We start from the raw sequence: 17,530 nt of genomic DNA, 5'->3' as shown, positions 1-17,530 counted from the left end.
TTTTTTTTTTTTTAGTAAAAGTAATACACCTTGTGTTCTAATGGAGGAGAAGATAATAAATAAATAATTACATAATGTGATGGTGATAAATAAAAAGAAACATAAAATTAGGGGAATCCAATTGTCCATCACTCATGACAAACGGACCTATTTTTTATGCAGGTTTTGGGGGCAGCTGCACTTTCTGTGAAGAAACGTAAAAGGAGGTTAGTAGGACAAACTATAACCCCATTGCTGTAGTTGATCTTCGGGTTAAAATTAATATTCAACTTCTCCCTCCTCCATTCTCCATCAAATCTTCCTCATCCTCTTAGCAAGTCTTAATGATGTCCTAAAAGTGGAATTTCTGCGTCAATAGATAAATGTGTAATTTGCCTAACTATTGCCATATCCTCCTCCTTAGTACTATACATACTAAAATCCCAGCAGTGAATGAAAGAATCTCTTTCCCCATAACTTTCCTGAAAGAGTTGGTGGTCAATAATGGTATCTCTTGGTATAGTTTTGATCTAAACTTATCTTATTATGGGTGAGACTGAGAATCTTTAATATGGCTAAAATCCATTTCCAATTCTCCTATGATCTTTCTGTTCATGTCCTTATCCCACTTTTCAACAGCAGTGCTGGTATTTTTATTCTCTATTTTTATTTTATATTTTTGTTTTACCTCGGCAAGCCATGACTTCTCTATTTTTAGAAGCTCTTTTTATATTAGAGATATTAATCCCTTATGATAAAATTTGCAAATACTTTTTCAAAACTGATATTTTAGCAGAAACTTGAAGAAGCTGAGTAAATAAAGTGTGTAGCTATTTAAAAGGAGTATTTGTGTATCTATTAGGATGTTTATGGGGCTACCGCAGGGTCCTTACTAGAAAGAATAGGCTATGGATCATGTACAACATTGTCAGCAATTGAATATTAAGTTTGAAATTCAAGAAAAAGGTGACAGGCAAAGATAAAAAAAATCAAAAAAACTGTCAACATATAGATGGTTCTTAAAGCAATGGAGCTACAATTAACTCAAGTGATGATAGAGGTTTATGCTATATAATTCTGTAGTAGCAAATGTTATGCATATAAAAATATTTTCTATGATGAATGACACCTGTACTACATCTATCATCTAAATCCCAGATTTTGATACTACCACCTGCACCTTATAGAGTAATGAACACTTCTGCCGTGCTGTAGTCATATAACATAACTAACAGCCAAATGAAAGATTCACTGTGTTTTATCGCAATTACTTCTTTTGAAAGAAAAATAAGAAATACAGGTACGCTAGCAAGAGATGGTGCCATATGGTAATGTGCCAAAATGTTATAATTTCTTCCAAGAATACTTCACAATGAAGGATTAATTAGACCCTTTCCAGAAACCAGAGAAAAGAGAAAGAAAATCTGTGAAGCATCATGTGGCTCAGGAGCCCCTACATATTTGATTGTCAGCTGTATTCTCTTTATGTGTAAGTGCCTGGAGCATCTGTTTTTACTATTGAGATGTGAGGTGGCCAGTGTGCAAGTCTGATTGGAGGTGGAAGAGACCTGCTGGCAGAGAGACAGAGCCAGGTTGCTGAAGTCATAGAACCAGATTCTCCTGACATCTGGAGTTGGTAATTAAACCTCTCCCAAATGGACAGTTGTTTACATCACTCTAATGATCAAGTCTATCTCTGGGAAAACATTGCATATTTTCAATAAGCATTATAAATATTCTATGGCATTTTTGACTGTGTCATTTCAGAGTAATGCCACTGACTTTCATTCTACCATCCAAATGAGGAGGTCAGGGAAGTGTGAGCTAAAAAAGAAACTGTGCTGGGAAAGTCAAGAATCCTAGCTTCTAATCTCAACTCTGCCATGACTCAGCACGCATGTGGGCAAGTTAGATAAAACATCTTAATAACTGAATTGCACTGAATAACAAGAGGGAAAGAAGAAACATTTATAAGATAGCTAGTTCCACTCTCTTGATGTCTTAGTTCATTTTTTTTTTTTTCTGCTATAACAGACTAGTACAGACTGAACAATTTATTTAAAAAAAAAAAATGAAGTTTATTGTTTGGTTCACAGTTCTGGAGACTGCGAAGTCCAAGAGCATAACAAGGAAACCGGTGAGGTCATCCCATGATGGAAGGGCATAAGGGCAAGTGATCTCACAAAACAGAGAAAATGAGGGCTGAACTTATTTTCTTATCAGAAGCCCACTCCCACAATAAGTAACCCACTCCTGAGACACTGGCATAATCCATTCATGAGGGTAAAACCCTCATGACTTGATAATCTTTTAAGGACCCTAAAACACTGTTTCATTGGGAATTAACTTTCCAACACATGAGCTTTTGAGACACATAATCAAACCATAGCATTCTGCTTCTGGTCTCCAAAATTCATGCCCTTCTTACATGCAAAATAAATTTATTCCACACCAATAGCCCCAGAAGTCTTAACTCATTTCAGCCTCAACTCGAAAGTCCAAAGTCCAGATATCTGAATCAGATATGAGTTGGATTCAAGGCAAAATTCACTCTGAGCCAAATTTCCTTCAGCTGTGAGCTTGTGAAACCATAACAAGTTATCTATTTCCAAAATACAATGGTAGGAAAGGTATAGGATAGCCAAAATAGAGAAATAGGCAAGAAAAAAGGGTAACTAGTCCCAAGTAAGTCCAAAATCCGACAGAGAAAACAACATTAAGTATTAAACCTGGAGAATAATCTTAATTTACTCCATGACTTGCTTCCTGGAAACACTGGGGTCGGGGTCGGGTTTGGGCCCTTGAATTCGCAGGCAACCCTACCCCTATGGCTTTACAGAGCTCAATGCACACAGCATTCCCAGGCTGGCACTGCAGATCAGTAGCTCCATAGGGCTGTGGTTTCTGAGGTGGTCTTGCTCCCATAGCTCTACTAGGCACTACGCTATAGTGGGAGCTTTCTGCAGTGACTCCACCATGGCAGGTTTCTTCCTGGGCTTTCAGGTAGTTCCTGGCATCTTTTGAAAACTAAGTGAAAGAAATCCTGCCTCTGCAGTTCTTGCATTCTATGTGCAGAATGAGCACTGCCTGGATACTACCAAAGTTTACAGGATATACATTTCAGAGTGGTGGCCCAAGCCACACCTGGGTAGCTGATGAGTGCTTTTCTGGAAAGCAAGGAGCAGAGAACTGAGGCAGCTCTGGGTAGCATACTTGTGGAGAATGCCCTGGGCCCATTCCCTGAAACCATACTGCCCTCCAGGGGCTCAGGGCCTGTGATAGAAGGGGCAGCCTGGAAGATCTTTGAAATGCCTTAGGGGTCTTTCTCACACCATCTTGATGAACAACACCTGGCTCCCTTCTCTTCATGGTAGTCTCTTTAGCAAATGGTCACTTGGCCACACTCAGTATTCTCTCCCAAACATAATTTTTTCCCCTTTATATAACCAGGCTTCAGATTTTCCAAATATTTCCATTCTGTTTCCCTTTCAATTATAAGTTCTATCTTCAAGTCATATCTCTCTTCTCATATCTCACTGTGAGCATTAAAAGTAGCCTCACAGCAGCCTCAACACTTTGTTGATTAAATATTTCTTCTGTCAGATATCCTAGTTTCTTGCTCTAAGTTTTGGCATTCTATAAAGTTCTAGAACAAGGATACAATTCTGCCAAGGTCTTGCTACTTTATAGGAAGGATGGCCTTTACTCCAGTTTCCAATAACTTGTTCCTCATTTATATCTAAGACCTCATCAGAGGGTCTTTATTATCCATGTTTCTACCAACACTCTGGTCATGGCTACTTAAATAATCTCTAAGAAGATTTAGACTTTCCTTACAGTTATTATTTTCTCCTGAGCCCTCATTAGAATCACCGTTAATGCTCCATTCATGGTAATACAGGCTTTTTCTAGCCTGATGCTTCAAATTGTTCCAGCCTCTACCCATTACCCAATTCCAAAGCAGCTTCCACATTTTCAGGCATTTGTTATGGCAACAACCCCACTTCTTGGGACCAATTTCCTGCCTTTGTCTTCTGCTGCTATCACAAAATATCACACTGGGTAATTTATAAAGAACAGAAGTGTATTTGGCTCATCGCTTTGGATGCTGGGAAGTCCAAGAGCATGGCATTGTCATCTGATGAAGGTCATCTCTGGCATCTGGTGAGGGTCATCAGTGGTGGAAGAGCAGCCAGCTTACAAGACAGAGAGAAAACGGGGGCCAAATTTATCCTTTTATCAGGAGCCCACTTTTACAATAACAGCATTAATCTATTTATGTGTGCAGAGCCCTAATGACCTAATCACCTCTTAAAGGCCCTACCTCTCCACACCATTTGCATTGGGCTTTAAGTTTCCAATACATGAACTTTGAAGGACACATTCGAACCACAGAATTCTCTTTAAGGAGTTAGCCTCTTGCTAAGAACTTGCATCCTGTACATTTTTTGCCATGAGATTAAAAACAACAACAACAATCTTCAGGCCTGCCTAAGAGCCCTGCAAGGGTGAATAATTCTGTTGTATTTTGAAATGAGGTGTTAGAAAACTCAGGTGCCTGCAGGTCTGAAAATGTATGTGATAACATGGGATATCTGGAAAAAGGGATAGTTTTCTCCACTTTTGGAGAAAAAGGAAAGGGGTGATATTTATTCACCTTTTTTTCAAACTCCAACAATATTCAGGCATGATAAAATAAATATCCTTGTCAAAATGTGAACATTTGTCCTGAAGAACCAACATTAACACATTAATATCCATATACGCATTAGCTCTGAAGAATCTCAGGGTAGGTATCTGTCTCCTAAAGAAAATATAACTCATAGCATTCACGCTGAGAGCCAAATCAAGAATGAAATCCCATTCACAATAGCCACAAAAAGAACGAAATACATAGAAATAGAGATAACCAGAGAGGTGAAAAATCTCTACAATGGGAATTACAAAAGACTGCCTAAGGAAATCAGAGATGACACAAACCAATGGACAAAATATTTCATGCTCATGGATAGGAAGAATTTATATTGTTAGGATGCCCATACTGCCCAAAGCAAATTACAGATTCAATGCTATTCACTGGTAGAATTTCAACTACCAGTGAAATTCTTCACAGAATTAGAAGAAAAAAAACTACTTTAAAATGTATTTGGAACCAAGAAAGAGCTTAAATACCCAAGACAATCCTAAGCAAAAGAGAATAAAGCTAGAGGCAACACATTACCCAACTTCAAGCTATTCTACAAGACTATATTAACCAAAACAGCATGGTACTAGTACAAAAACAGACACATAGACCAATAGAACAGAACACAGAATACAGAAATAATGCCACACATCTACAACCATCTGATCTTGGACAAAATCAACAAAATGAGCAATGGGGAAAGGACTCCCTATTCAATAAATGGTTCTGGAATAACAGGCTAGCCATACACAGAAGATTGAAAGTAGATCCCTTCCTTAAACCATATATAAGCATCAATTCAAAATGGATTAAAGACTTAAATGTAAAACTGACAATTATAAAAATCCTGGATAGTAACTAGGAAACACCATTCTAGACATAGGACCTGGCAAAGATTTCATATGAAGACAACAAAACCAATTGCAACAAAAGCAAAAATTGGCAAGTGGGATCTAATTAAACTAAAAAGATCTTCTGCACAGAAAAAAAAAAAGTATCAACAGAGTAAACAACCTACTCTGGAGAACTGGAGAAAATATTTGCAAACTCTGTATCCAATGGAGGTCTAATATCCAGAATCTATAAGGAACTTAACAAATTACAAGCAAAACACAAATAATCCCACTGTAAAGGAGGCAAAGAACACAGACACCTTTCAAAAGAAGGCATACATGCAGTCAACAAGCATATGAAAAAAATGTTCAACATCACTAATCATTAGAGAATTCAAATCTAAACCACAATGAGATGCCATCTCATAACAGTCAGAATGGCTATTATTAAAGTCAAAATATAACAGATGCTGGCGAGGTTGTGGAGAAAAGATAATCTTTACACACAGCTGGTGGGAATGTAAATTCATTCAATCATTGTGGAAAGCAGTTTTGCAGTTTCTAAAAAAACTTAGAATTGCTATTTTGACCCAGCAATCCCATCATAGTGTATATGCCCAAAGGAATATAAATTGCTCTGTCATAAAGACACAAGCATACATATGTTCATCACAGCACTATTCACAATAGCAAAGATATGGAATCAACCTAAATCCCCATAAACAGTAAACTGATTTTTTAAAATGCAGCACATACACATGATGGAATACTATGCAGCCATAAAATAATGAGATCATGTCCTTTGCAGCAACATGGATGGAGCTGGAAGCCATTATCCTTAGCAAACACAGGAACAGAAAACCAAATACCACGTTATTTTTATAAGTGAGCACCAAACATGAAGTACACATAGACAAAGAAGGGAACAGCAGACAGGACCTACCTGAAAGTGGAGGCAGGGAGAAGGGTCAAAAACCTAACTACTGGGCCTTATGCTGACAATCTGTACACCACACCCCCAAGACATACAATTTGCCTATGTAAGAAACCTGCACATGTACCCTGACCCTAAAATAAAAGTTAATAATAAATGAATAAATACATTTCATATGGCAATTAATAAAAAAGAAGGGGTGTGAGCCAGGTTAACTTTCATGGGTAGGTGAGAAGGAGCTGAAGCAAGAAATCTAAAGGCAGACTTGGAACACCAGCTACACCAGAAGACCCTGGGGACCTAGAAAATATATTTCTTCAAAATCACACTTAATTCAGCATTTTTTCTAGAAAGATTTTCTCCTTAGGGAATTTACACATTCTTGTTTGTGATCTGAGTGCTTTACTGAGCTGTGTGAACACTGAGCACATTATTTCACCTTTCTAACCTTGGGTTTCCTCATCTGTAATACAGCAACACCTACCATCTATTTGGCCCCGCTGATGCTGGGCACCATAGTAATTAAAATAACGTCACACTGTTTAGGGTTGTTTAGGGTTTCCTCCTACTCTGTGAACAAGTGTGTCTCAGGAATTAAGGTAAGAAAACTGAGGCACAGAGAGTAATTTTGAGTAATTTGCTCAAAATCCTACAGCTAATAAGAAAGGAAGTCAGGATGTAGACCCAACTATTCTGACTGAAGAACCTTCTTTTTAATGACTGCCTGGTGTTTCATTGTCTTCACTGCATTTTAAGAAGGACTAAGTCCAGTCAGCATGTTCAAAGAGGAAAGGGAAGAATACTACTAGTTCCTAACTTCTACACTAGGTTATCACACGAGGGGCAGGAGGACAGAGCCCAAGCATCCAACCCCAAGAATGCACTGAGTAAATAAACCTTGATCACTTTCATAGATTTGCTCAAAGAACTTTTAAGTCTATAGTGTATCTTAAAGTCAGCAGCTATTAACACACATGCACCCAGCAAAGAATTTGTAACACAGGTAAGCAGAACATAAGTCCTCTTGAAAGGGGGAGAGAGGGGGTGGGGAATGTGAGAAAGAATTTGTTTGATATTGATAAGGTAGTGTTTGATGAGTTTCTTGTAGCTGCTATAACAAATGACCACAAACTGGATGGCTTAAAACAACAGATGTATTGTATCAGGAGACCCAAATCAAGGCATCTGCAGGGCCATTTCCCTCTAGGAATTCTAAGGGAGAATCTGATCTTTCTCTCCTCTGCAACTGGTGCCTGTCGGTATTCCTCAACTTGAGGCTATATCACTTCAATCTCTCCCTCAGTGGTTACAGTCCCTCCTCCTCTTCTGTCTCTTCTCTTCTCTCTTATAAGAATCCTTGTAATGGCATTTAGGATTCACCTAGATAATCCAGGATGATCTTATGCCCCAAAATGCCTTTTATTCAAACAAAATAACAAATAACATTCACAGGTTCCAGGAATTTGACATGCAACTCTTTGGCAGAGAGCATTTTGTGACCTACCATAGGCAGTAATGACTCCCTGTTGCAGGTGTCCCCTACTTTATAAACCCCAAAATTTCAAACATACACAAAAAGATGTTTGCCAGATGTAAGCGTTCAGTGTCAGGATCCATAAAAGAAAAATAAAATCCCTTTGCTGCCACTGAGATGGTTCAACTTTCCATGAACAGTCCACTCCTCTGCTGGGCTATGCAATTCAGGCAGACTATCCTTCCAAAAGGCTGAGACTTTGAGGCACAAGCTGTCTCTGTGTAAGCAGACTTCCAAGAATGCTTAAGCGGACTAAGCATGATTCCAATTTGCAGCTTCTCAAAGGTGCTGCTGATCTCTGGTTGCCTTTGATCAGGAGAAATGGCAGTATTTTGTCAGTGTTCAAAAGCCAGTCTACCCTGATCTTTTTTTATAATCACGTCTGCTGTGGACATTATAAAAAGAATATGTGCAAGGTCAGGCTCTGACAAAATGCAGAAAACAAATCCCAAGGCTAGTGGCAGCCAGTCTGAGCAGACAGATATCAGAAGCGATACACCAGCCCAAAGGCACCCATCAGACAGCAGTTAGGCCCTTTGACAAGCCCAGTTCCAAATAGAAATTGGAAGAGGGAGGTGGGAACAGCAACTTTTCTTGAGGGGAAAAGGAACTAAGTACAGTAGCAGATGGAACATGGCCTTACACTAATCCAGGCTCCATAATTAAATTCCGGAACCATGCCAGTGAAGGAAGACAGTATTCAAAAATAGCAGGTGCCTCCTGGAGATTTTTTGCCAGACAGGCTTTGTAAGGCATCAGGCCTACAGCCTAGGGGATGAAATCATTGGTGAAGCTCAGTATCCAGCTAGCTCTACGGAGAAGACCAGTCTGAGCTGGTGCTGCTTTTGTATCCCTTGGAGAAATACTGGCTCCTAAGTAGAGATGCCTCTGGGGTCCTTCAGCTGTGCATGGACTTTGTTGATGAATAGGTAGTCACAGACACAGAGCAGTCCTGGCAGCAACCCTGGCTGCCCAGCTGCCTGCATCAATGCATTTCCCAGACATTGTGCATCTCAAAGTTGAACCAGAGAGATGACTTCAAAGACAATGCTCAGTAATGTGGCCCAGCTAATCCTTCAGCATCGTATAGACTGGTAGCAGAACTAATTTTAGAGCTGGACTCCAGAGTCTGATGGACCTAGATGATCATCCAGTTCTACAACTTACTAGTATGCAATCTTGTACAAGTACCTAAGCCTCTCTATACTACAGGACTTTTTCATCTGTGAATAGCGAATATATTTCCTAAATCAGAGCAGTATTGTGAAGAAAAAATGACACTGTAACAAGGCAATCAGTTCATAGCATGGCACAAGTTAAAAACACTCAATAAATATTAAATAAATAATAAGATAATGATGATTACATGGCTAGAATATGGACGTTAACTGTCAGGAGCAAACACCAAAGGCCATCATGCATAGAAATTCCCAGAAAAGGAAGGAGGGCCAGCAGGATTCAGTTATTTGTTTTATTGCTTTTATTTTGTGCCCCAAGTCTGAAGGATGCTTGCCCCATTCATCTGGTCTTGGCAAGCAAGGAGGATGAAAACAGACCACATAACTCTCCCACAGTGCAAGCTGAAACTCTCAGGAAGAACAGTCAGCAGCAGGATGCTGTGCCTGGTCTCATCCTCTCAGCAGCCCACAGATGTGCTAGGATCAGGCACAGCTGGACACATCATCAGATGTGCTCGAGGAAGACCCCATTCCCTGCTGCTTTACCTTTTTGTAGGGTTTTTCAGGGAGGCAGCCTTCCAAGTCTGGAAAAACAGTAAGAGCTTAGGCTCCAGCTGCTCAGGGGTTGCCCTACCGACAATGTTGGAAACATCAGCTGATAGCACCTGGACAGCTTATATGAAATCGAGGAACAGCCCCTCCCTCTGAGGGAAGGGGACCACCCTTCCCAGCTGCCTTGTTTCTAGGTTTGTGAGAGCCATCTGGTTCATCTAGTGAGCAGTTCTGCCTATATTCCCAAAGTCCTTCTTCGAGCTAATTAAACACTGACTTATCCAGCACCTTGTCTGGTCTGCGTAGAGATAAAGCTTTTCCTAAAGGTTAGAAGTGTGCGGAGCTTTGGAATCCAGTAGTCATAGACTCAAACCATAACATTACCATTCATTAGCTCTGTGACTGTGGGCAAGTCAGAAAGCTTCTCTGTGCCTCAGTTTCCACATCTCTAAAAGGGAGATAAAAATTAGACCTACAATTAGAGGATTGTTTTGAGGATTAAGTGAGATAAGGTACAAGAAAGACAACACAAGCCTGGCACATGATAGCACAATATCTACACTGAGTTGGGCTCCATGCTGAATTTAAAAAGATCTAGGCCAGATTTCCTCAACTCAAGTTGATGCCTAGAATTTTACAACATATCTAAGTAGTGGAGGTGGGGGGACCTCTCTACATCATTTCCTTCCAAACCACAAAATATTTACAGTTGAAATTGAAGACAAAGGAACCACCTCAACTTTTCCCTTCCACCTAAAAAGCTTGGTCAGAGCTGATAACATCTGTTATGGAGATTGCCTGTTATTGTAATTGCTGTAGTTTCTCTGATTCCTGTTCTATATTCCATCCTTTGGAATTCTGTCCTATATTTCCTTAACCTTGTTCTGATCTTCCTGTTTTCCCAGGACTTCTCATCTAAGCCATTTCTGGAAGTACCTTTTACTCAGTCATTTATGCTTTTAACAAAGATTTAATCCAACCCCAACATTACTGCACCAGTCTAAGCCTGGAGATGAGCAAGATATCTGGGTTTCCTGCCCCTCAGAAAGTTTGCACGGTGTCAGGGTAGGTAGACATTTAAATGAGCAAATCAGTTCATGGGTAAAGGCAATAATAGTAGCTCAAAGCAGGTGCAAATAACCTGGTCTTGAGTGAACGGATGAGGTTGATTGAGGAAATCTTCCAAGAGAAAGTGACATATAAGCAAAACCAAAAGAATGATCAGGAAATACTCAGGGGAAAAAAAGAGGAAAGAGTGTTTCAAGCAAAGACAATTCAACCGCCATTCTTGACCTATGCTTCAAGCACAGCTAAGGTTACAACGGCCCAGCAAGACCTATTCATCACGGCCATTGATTCTCCCCACCCACTAGAGAACTTTGAAATTTTAGAGCTCACATTTTGTTGAAATCTCTTCCCCTCTCAAGAACTAAATCCTCTCCAACACAACTTCAATTCACTCAGAGAAAAAGAGAAAAATAGGTTGCATTCAGAAAAACTCAAAAGCTCTCCCTCTGTGAATCATGGAGGATACTTGTTGATCAGATTGCCAGAGAAAGCCAACAGAAAGGCAGAGCCACCTTCCTTCCTCCCTTTCAAGAGAGGAGCTCAAAACTGCCTTCACATCTAAACACAGATGACCTGGTTGACAAGGTCATGCCATTTCTTTGCCTGTCAAATAAATAGACTTTCTCAGTTTCCACTGTGGACAAAAATATAATATTTCTGTTTGCAATTTCAATTTCACAGATGACTGGCATCTGCAGAGACAGAGAATTCTAATAAAACTGCAGCAGCATTTAATACAATGACTGGCAGATGGGGACAGGGCTTGTGGCAACTCCATTTTTCTGATTATGTTAACAAAACATGGCATGTGCTTTTCTAACACACTGACATTGTTTCATTTACAGTTTAAATGTGAAGACTACAAACAGTGATTAGGACTTTTGGGGGGCAATGCCATTTACCACCTGAATGGTTTAATAATATATTGATCATTTTACCTTTTTTTTCCAATCAGACAATTAGCATTCCAGCTTCTGGTCTTAATAAAGTTACACGGGACAATTTCAAAAAATTATCTGAGTGCAAAAATAAAAATAAAATTATCTGAGTGTACCATTGAGTCAATAAATTATTTATGCACACTTGATTTGGAAATTAAGCAAAAGTGAAGTACTTTTTAACCATAATAGAAAGCCCTTTAAAGAAAAAGTAGGCCCAGTAGGGCACTATAAAACTAAAAGCCATTATTGATGGAACAGGATGAGGCAGTTGCAGGGCAAGTTGCTACTCAGCTGCTTAAAGAAGAAACATGTTAAAAGCACAGTCCATCTATCAACGCTCCTCCAGTGATCCCTTCAAAGGGAAGGCTTAAGATAATCATGAAGCCAGATGTGTATGCGGTTTCCTTGCAGGCTTGCCCTGTGATGCTGGCCAAGTTTCTTAAGCTTAAGTTTCAACAGTGGTAAATTTAAAAGTATTGAACTAGTTCCCAAGTGCTGGTGCTTGGACTAGAGGCTGGATGGCTGTATAAGTAACATGTGCAGAGTTTTTGTTGTTGTTACTGTTGTTCCTGCAATTCCTGGGCTCCAACCACCAAAGAGTAGGGTTCACTGGGGCTGGAGTAGGGCCAAAGGACTTGGTTTGGGAGCCATGAGCCTAACTTGTAATCATACAAATGTGCAATGAGAAACCCAAGGCACAAACTTGCATTTGACTAAAAATGTCAAATACCTGAGAGAGAGAGAGAAAGGATGTGGATAGAGAGAGAGAGAGATGGGGTTTCACTCTGTTCCCCTAGCTGGAGTGCAATGGTATCGTCATAGCTCTCTGCAGCCTCAAACTCCTGGGCTCAAGGGATCCTCCCATCTCAGCCTCCTGAGTAGCTGGGACTACAGGTGTATGCCACTACAACCAGCCAGTTTTTTCTATTTTTTGTAGAGATGGGCCCTGGCTATGTTGACCTGGCTGGTTTCAAACTCTTGGCCTCAAATGAGCTCCTAAAATGTTGAGATTACAGGCATGAGCCACTGCACCCAGCCATTAAGTGTATTTTTAACTAATTGACTATATGTAGATGTTCTGAGACAAGACATAGTTTAGGGTACTCAAGCCATAGTTTGAGGCTGCTTCATTTCAGATGAGTTTAGTAATCACTTAGGTCTTCAAACTCAGTTGTGCAGCTACAGGCAGCCTGGGTGAGCCACCAGCGTGCTAAGCTGAGCAGAGAGGAAGAACCAAATTAAAACTCGAGAGCTACTGGAGCAAGAGAGCAAGGACACAGAGCAGCTCATGTAGAGCAAAGTCTGCTTTTCTCAGAGCCAGGACAATAACTGGAAACTGTAGCAGACTTTGCAAATAAATAAAATGTACTTTGAGGAAAACAGTGCTTTCTCCTGCACCAAAAACACAGGCTTTTCCTACTGATATTGAGGCAACTTGCACCAGGAGGTCCTCAAACCGTTTTCTTCCAGATATAAATGTTTCAGTCTATAAAAAAACTTGAACATGAAAATACTCTCAAAGGTAAGAAATAGCATTTTAAGCTATATAATAATTTATCATCTAAACTTTTCATCTTGAGAACTAGGAAAGAGAAGAACCCCAAAGCAAAGAGTTTCAGACAGAGAGAGAAAAACCTCATGAGAGGTAGCCAGGAGAAGGCAACCAAAGAGGGCTGAACAGCAAGAGAGGCACCAAGTTCCACCCCACAATATTTCCTGGGAACAACCTTGCTGATCCATGAAATAAGAAAAATGTTATTCTGTGCCTTCCCACTTCTCAGAAGGCTTGCAAGGTTACAGCTGATGTTGTCATAATGCATCCTGGTACTATGAAGAAATTAGCAGCACAGATCCTCTATGATCACTTCTCACCTGGGGCAGTTTGGATGCCAGGTTTAGCTGATGATTGGCAGGAGCGCACTTAAAGAATGTCATTTCCGTCATTTTATTACCTGACCCGCTGCCAGTTGAGTCTTACCAGCCTGTTTGCAGTCTCATTAGTTGCCATGGATGCATCTCCTTATCTAAATGACATTTCAGTCAACATCTGCCCTACCACCACCCCTAGAGAGGAGTGTGAGTTCTCCAAGGAAAATTCTGGAAACATCCCAGCCTGTTTCATTATTACTATTATTAGTATAATTACTTCATTATGTAGTTTTTAGCTCCTGTGGCATCAACAAGCTAAATCTTGTTATTCCTGTTACTCATATAATAAGATCAATGAAAAATTTAATTAGATCTCAGAAAAATCTACAACTTGATACCACCAAATTACGCACATAAATACAGAGTACAAGTATGTGGCTAACTTTTCAAAACAGCACCCTGTGTGTCACACTAGTTCAGCAGAACGAACACGAGCCAAGTACCTGCTCATGTAAGGCGCTGTGCTAGACCCATTCCGTGGCCACATTTAATCTTCATGCCTTATGGCAGACTGGATTAACCCTGTTACACAAGTAAGGAAATGGAGTCTCAGAGTGGTCAAGTATAATGGAAACAACCACCTACATAAGCCCTTCTTATGGGCCAGGCCTGTTCTAAGAGGTGTACATGCCTCAACTCATTTCATCCTCATGACAGCCTATTAAGTAGGTTTAATTATTCCCATGTCACAAATGAGCAGATTCAAGCACAGAGGTTATATATACAACTCTTCAGTTTCACACAGCTAGTCAACACCAACACCAAGAATCAGAGTCAGGCAATTTGTCCTCTGTGTAGTTGACCCTACGCTGTTTCATTCTCAAATGGTATCAGGTCATAAAGATAGCAGTTAATAGAGACAGACTTTAACTCAGCCATACTCCAAGCAGGACACTGAATCTGTATTTGTTCCCACATATTTCGCCTAAAGGCACTTGCTTTCACTACAGATCAGAATCTAAATTCTTTCATGACACAGACCTGGACCCAAGGAATCCTTTAAACTAAGTACTTGAAGCACAGCAGGCATGGGTCCTTAGGACATTAATGTTGGACCAAGGTTAGCTAGCGGGAGAGTACCATGGGGTAGGGGAATGGAAGAGAAGGAAAGAGAAACAACAGGAAGGAAATGCAAAAGAGAAGAAAACGAAAGACATTTGTTGAGCCCCCACTATACTCTAGGAATTCTACTAGACCATCTACATATGTTATTGCACTTTACCCTCATAATAAACTATGAGATGTATAGTGATACCCTGAAGATTATCTTCCTCATGTGCAAAGCAAATCAAAATTAAACAAGTCTCTACCCAACATCAAAGCCTAATCTCTTTCCATTATTCTCATGCTGTCTCCCTAAGTTCATCTCTTCAATATCAATTCCATTGGCCAAAAAAATATTTGATCCATCTCTCTTGTCTTCATGTTCTCAACTATAAAATAGAGACAATAATAGCTTTTTCCTTAGAGTTATTCTGAAGATTAACGAGGTAGCCCTCGTAAAGCACTTAGAACTGTGCTTTACACAGAGTAACCACTCAATTGTCAGTGCTCTTAATAGATGATGTAGCAATGATCAAGAGAAGAAATACATGCCAGGTTCCGTGCTAGGTGCAAGTGTTAAGAAATTATACCACTCTGGCAAAACATACCTTAGGTTACTACAGCTTACAACCCATCTCCCTCCCCGAGCATCTCAAAGACTAGCCAGAGACATTGTAGAGCAGTGCTTCTCAAGCTGCAATGCGCACATGAATCACCAGGGCATCCTGCGAAAATGTAGATGCTTGCTCAGTGGTTCTAAGCAGGAACCTGAGATTCTGCATTTCTAACAAACTCCTAGGCGATGCTGTGGCCCAGACACTCACTTTAAGCAGCTAGGGCCTAGGGAATTGCTTTCCTCCTATTTCCCAGCCTCTAAATTCTCCCCCTCTAAAGTGCTTGAGATAATGAAAACAACCCAGGGAAAATAAATCCTCTTCAACAACCACCTGTCAAATGAATCAAATCCTCAAGCACTGAGAGCATAAAAGCTATTGAAGGCAGCTTTCTGGGGCTCCTGGGACTAGGAACCCTTTCTGCACACTCTCCTGGCAGCTAGCTAAATACCAGGAGGAGGGAATGTCTTTATTTTCCTCTCCTTATCCTTGAAGCAAAAGGAGTAAAATGAATCTGATGAAGCCTGTGTGGCCCCAGGTCCAATTTTAAGGCTTAGTCCACCCCACTTATAATCTATTTAAACTCCCAAATGTACCCAAAGAAGAAGGAGGACTAGCTTACTCATGTATGTTAGAATACTTGGAGTCTTTGTGCTCTCACTGTGTTCCTTCTCATTGTCCTCCCTCTAGCTGGCTTTCCCCCACCAGCAGCATTCCAATTTAAGCCACGGGATGATAAAAACAAATACCACAAAGTGCATCTGTTATTGAGTGACCACAGGAAATGCCAGAGATTCTGAGAAGCAATGTAAATTAAACCATGTAACAGCCAACATGACCCTCTTCACTCATGCCCCTCAACATCCTGGGTGCAACATCAATTAAGACAAATTAACATAAAGAAAGTTGGACTGGAAGAAACACAATTTCTTTCAAGAAATACTACTGGCCCCATGTCGTGATTTAGGCCCTGGGAATTGAGAAGTGTTTCAAGTTTGACTCTGAGAAAAGCTTTCACAAATATTTTACGAGCTTGAAAATTATAAGAAGTCACCAAGCCCCTTCTTTCCACTGCCACCATTTTCCAAGCACCATGTCATGAGGGGAGGTGGGGTGAAGAGAGCAAGTGCAAGGAGCTTGCTTCGTTTACTCGCTGGCCTAGGCAGTCAGGAATCCCATCTTGTCCTGGTCTTGTAAGGGCTTTATAATCCTCATCCATCCAGGTACAATGAAGAAACCAGGCTGCACTAGAAACTAAACATGGGATTTTGCCCACTTTTCACACATCAAGCCTCTTTTGAAGGTTGTGCTCTAAGTGATCTCATTCAAAGCATAAGGAGAGCATGCACTGGTGAAGAGCGTGGGCTCTGCAATCACTTTCTGGGCTCTGCCACTTACTATCAGTGTGATGGTAGATAAATCTTAGTTTCTCTTAGCCTTGCTTTACTTATTCATGAGTTGTGGTTAATAAAAGCACCAACCTATAAGGTTACTGTGACAACAAAATAACATACAAAGCACAATGCCTAGCATATGTAAAAACTGCTATTCTGCCTTGCAGCACTTACGAGGTCCGAATGAAAAAGAAAGCAAAAGGTGTAAATTTCTGCCCTCTGTAACTGTATTGCTAGCTCATATTAGAACACTGAATGATTAATAATACAATTCAACAACACAGATAAATGTTTCTTTATTCTCTGGGCCTTGGCATCCCTATCTGTAAAATGAGATGGTTATATTAAATTGTTTACCTTCTCAAGTCCAACTGGAGCTGTCTAGAAATTGTTGAGCAATTCTCCAGGGATGTAAGCAAATCCCCAAAGAACCCCTCCTTGAGGCTGAGATGGGGGCTGAGCCTGAATTACAGCTGCACAAATAGCAATGTCATCACACAACTTTACCTAGCCCTGTCAGTGTGTCTCCCATTCTTTCACCTTTGTGTTAGGTATTCCTATGCACCACACCCCAATGGAGGCACTGAGATGGTCAGGATGCTGAGGTAAGTGAGATGTGGCCCCTAGAACCAAGAGACTCACAGATCAGTAACAGAATAAAGTCAGCATAAAGACTGAAGGTGTATGGCAGTGGGCATATTTGTTTTACTACGAATGAAAGGAAGACTATCTGTGGTAACATTCAGGGTATCTCCCATGGACTCCAAGACTTAAGTAAAGAATAGCAACCACTGTTACTCCTACAACTAGAGCTACGCCTGTTATTCTAAGTGCTTAAATGTCTAC

The sequence above is a fragment of the Aotus nancymaae genome, unplaced genomic scaffold, assembly GCF_030222135.1.
Source record: "Aotus nancymaae isolate 86718 unplaced genomic scaffold, 86718_ANA_hifiasm-v0.15.2.pri h1tg000059l, whole genome shotgun sequence".
NCBI classification, from domain to species: Eukaryota; Metazoa; Chordata; class Mammalia; order Primates; family Aotidae; genus Aotus; species Aotus nancymaae.
This window is presented reverse-complemented; position numbering follows the sequence as displayed.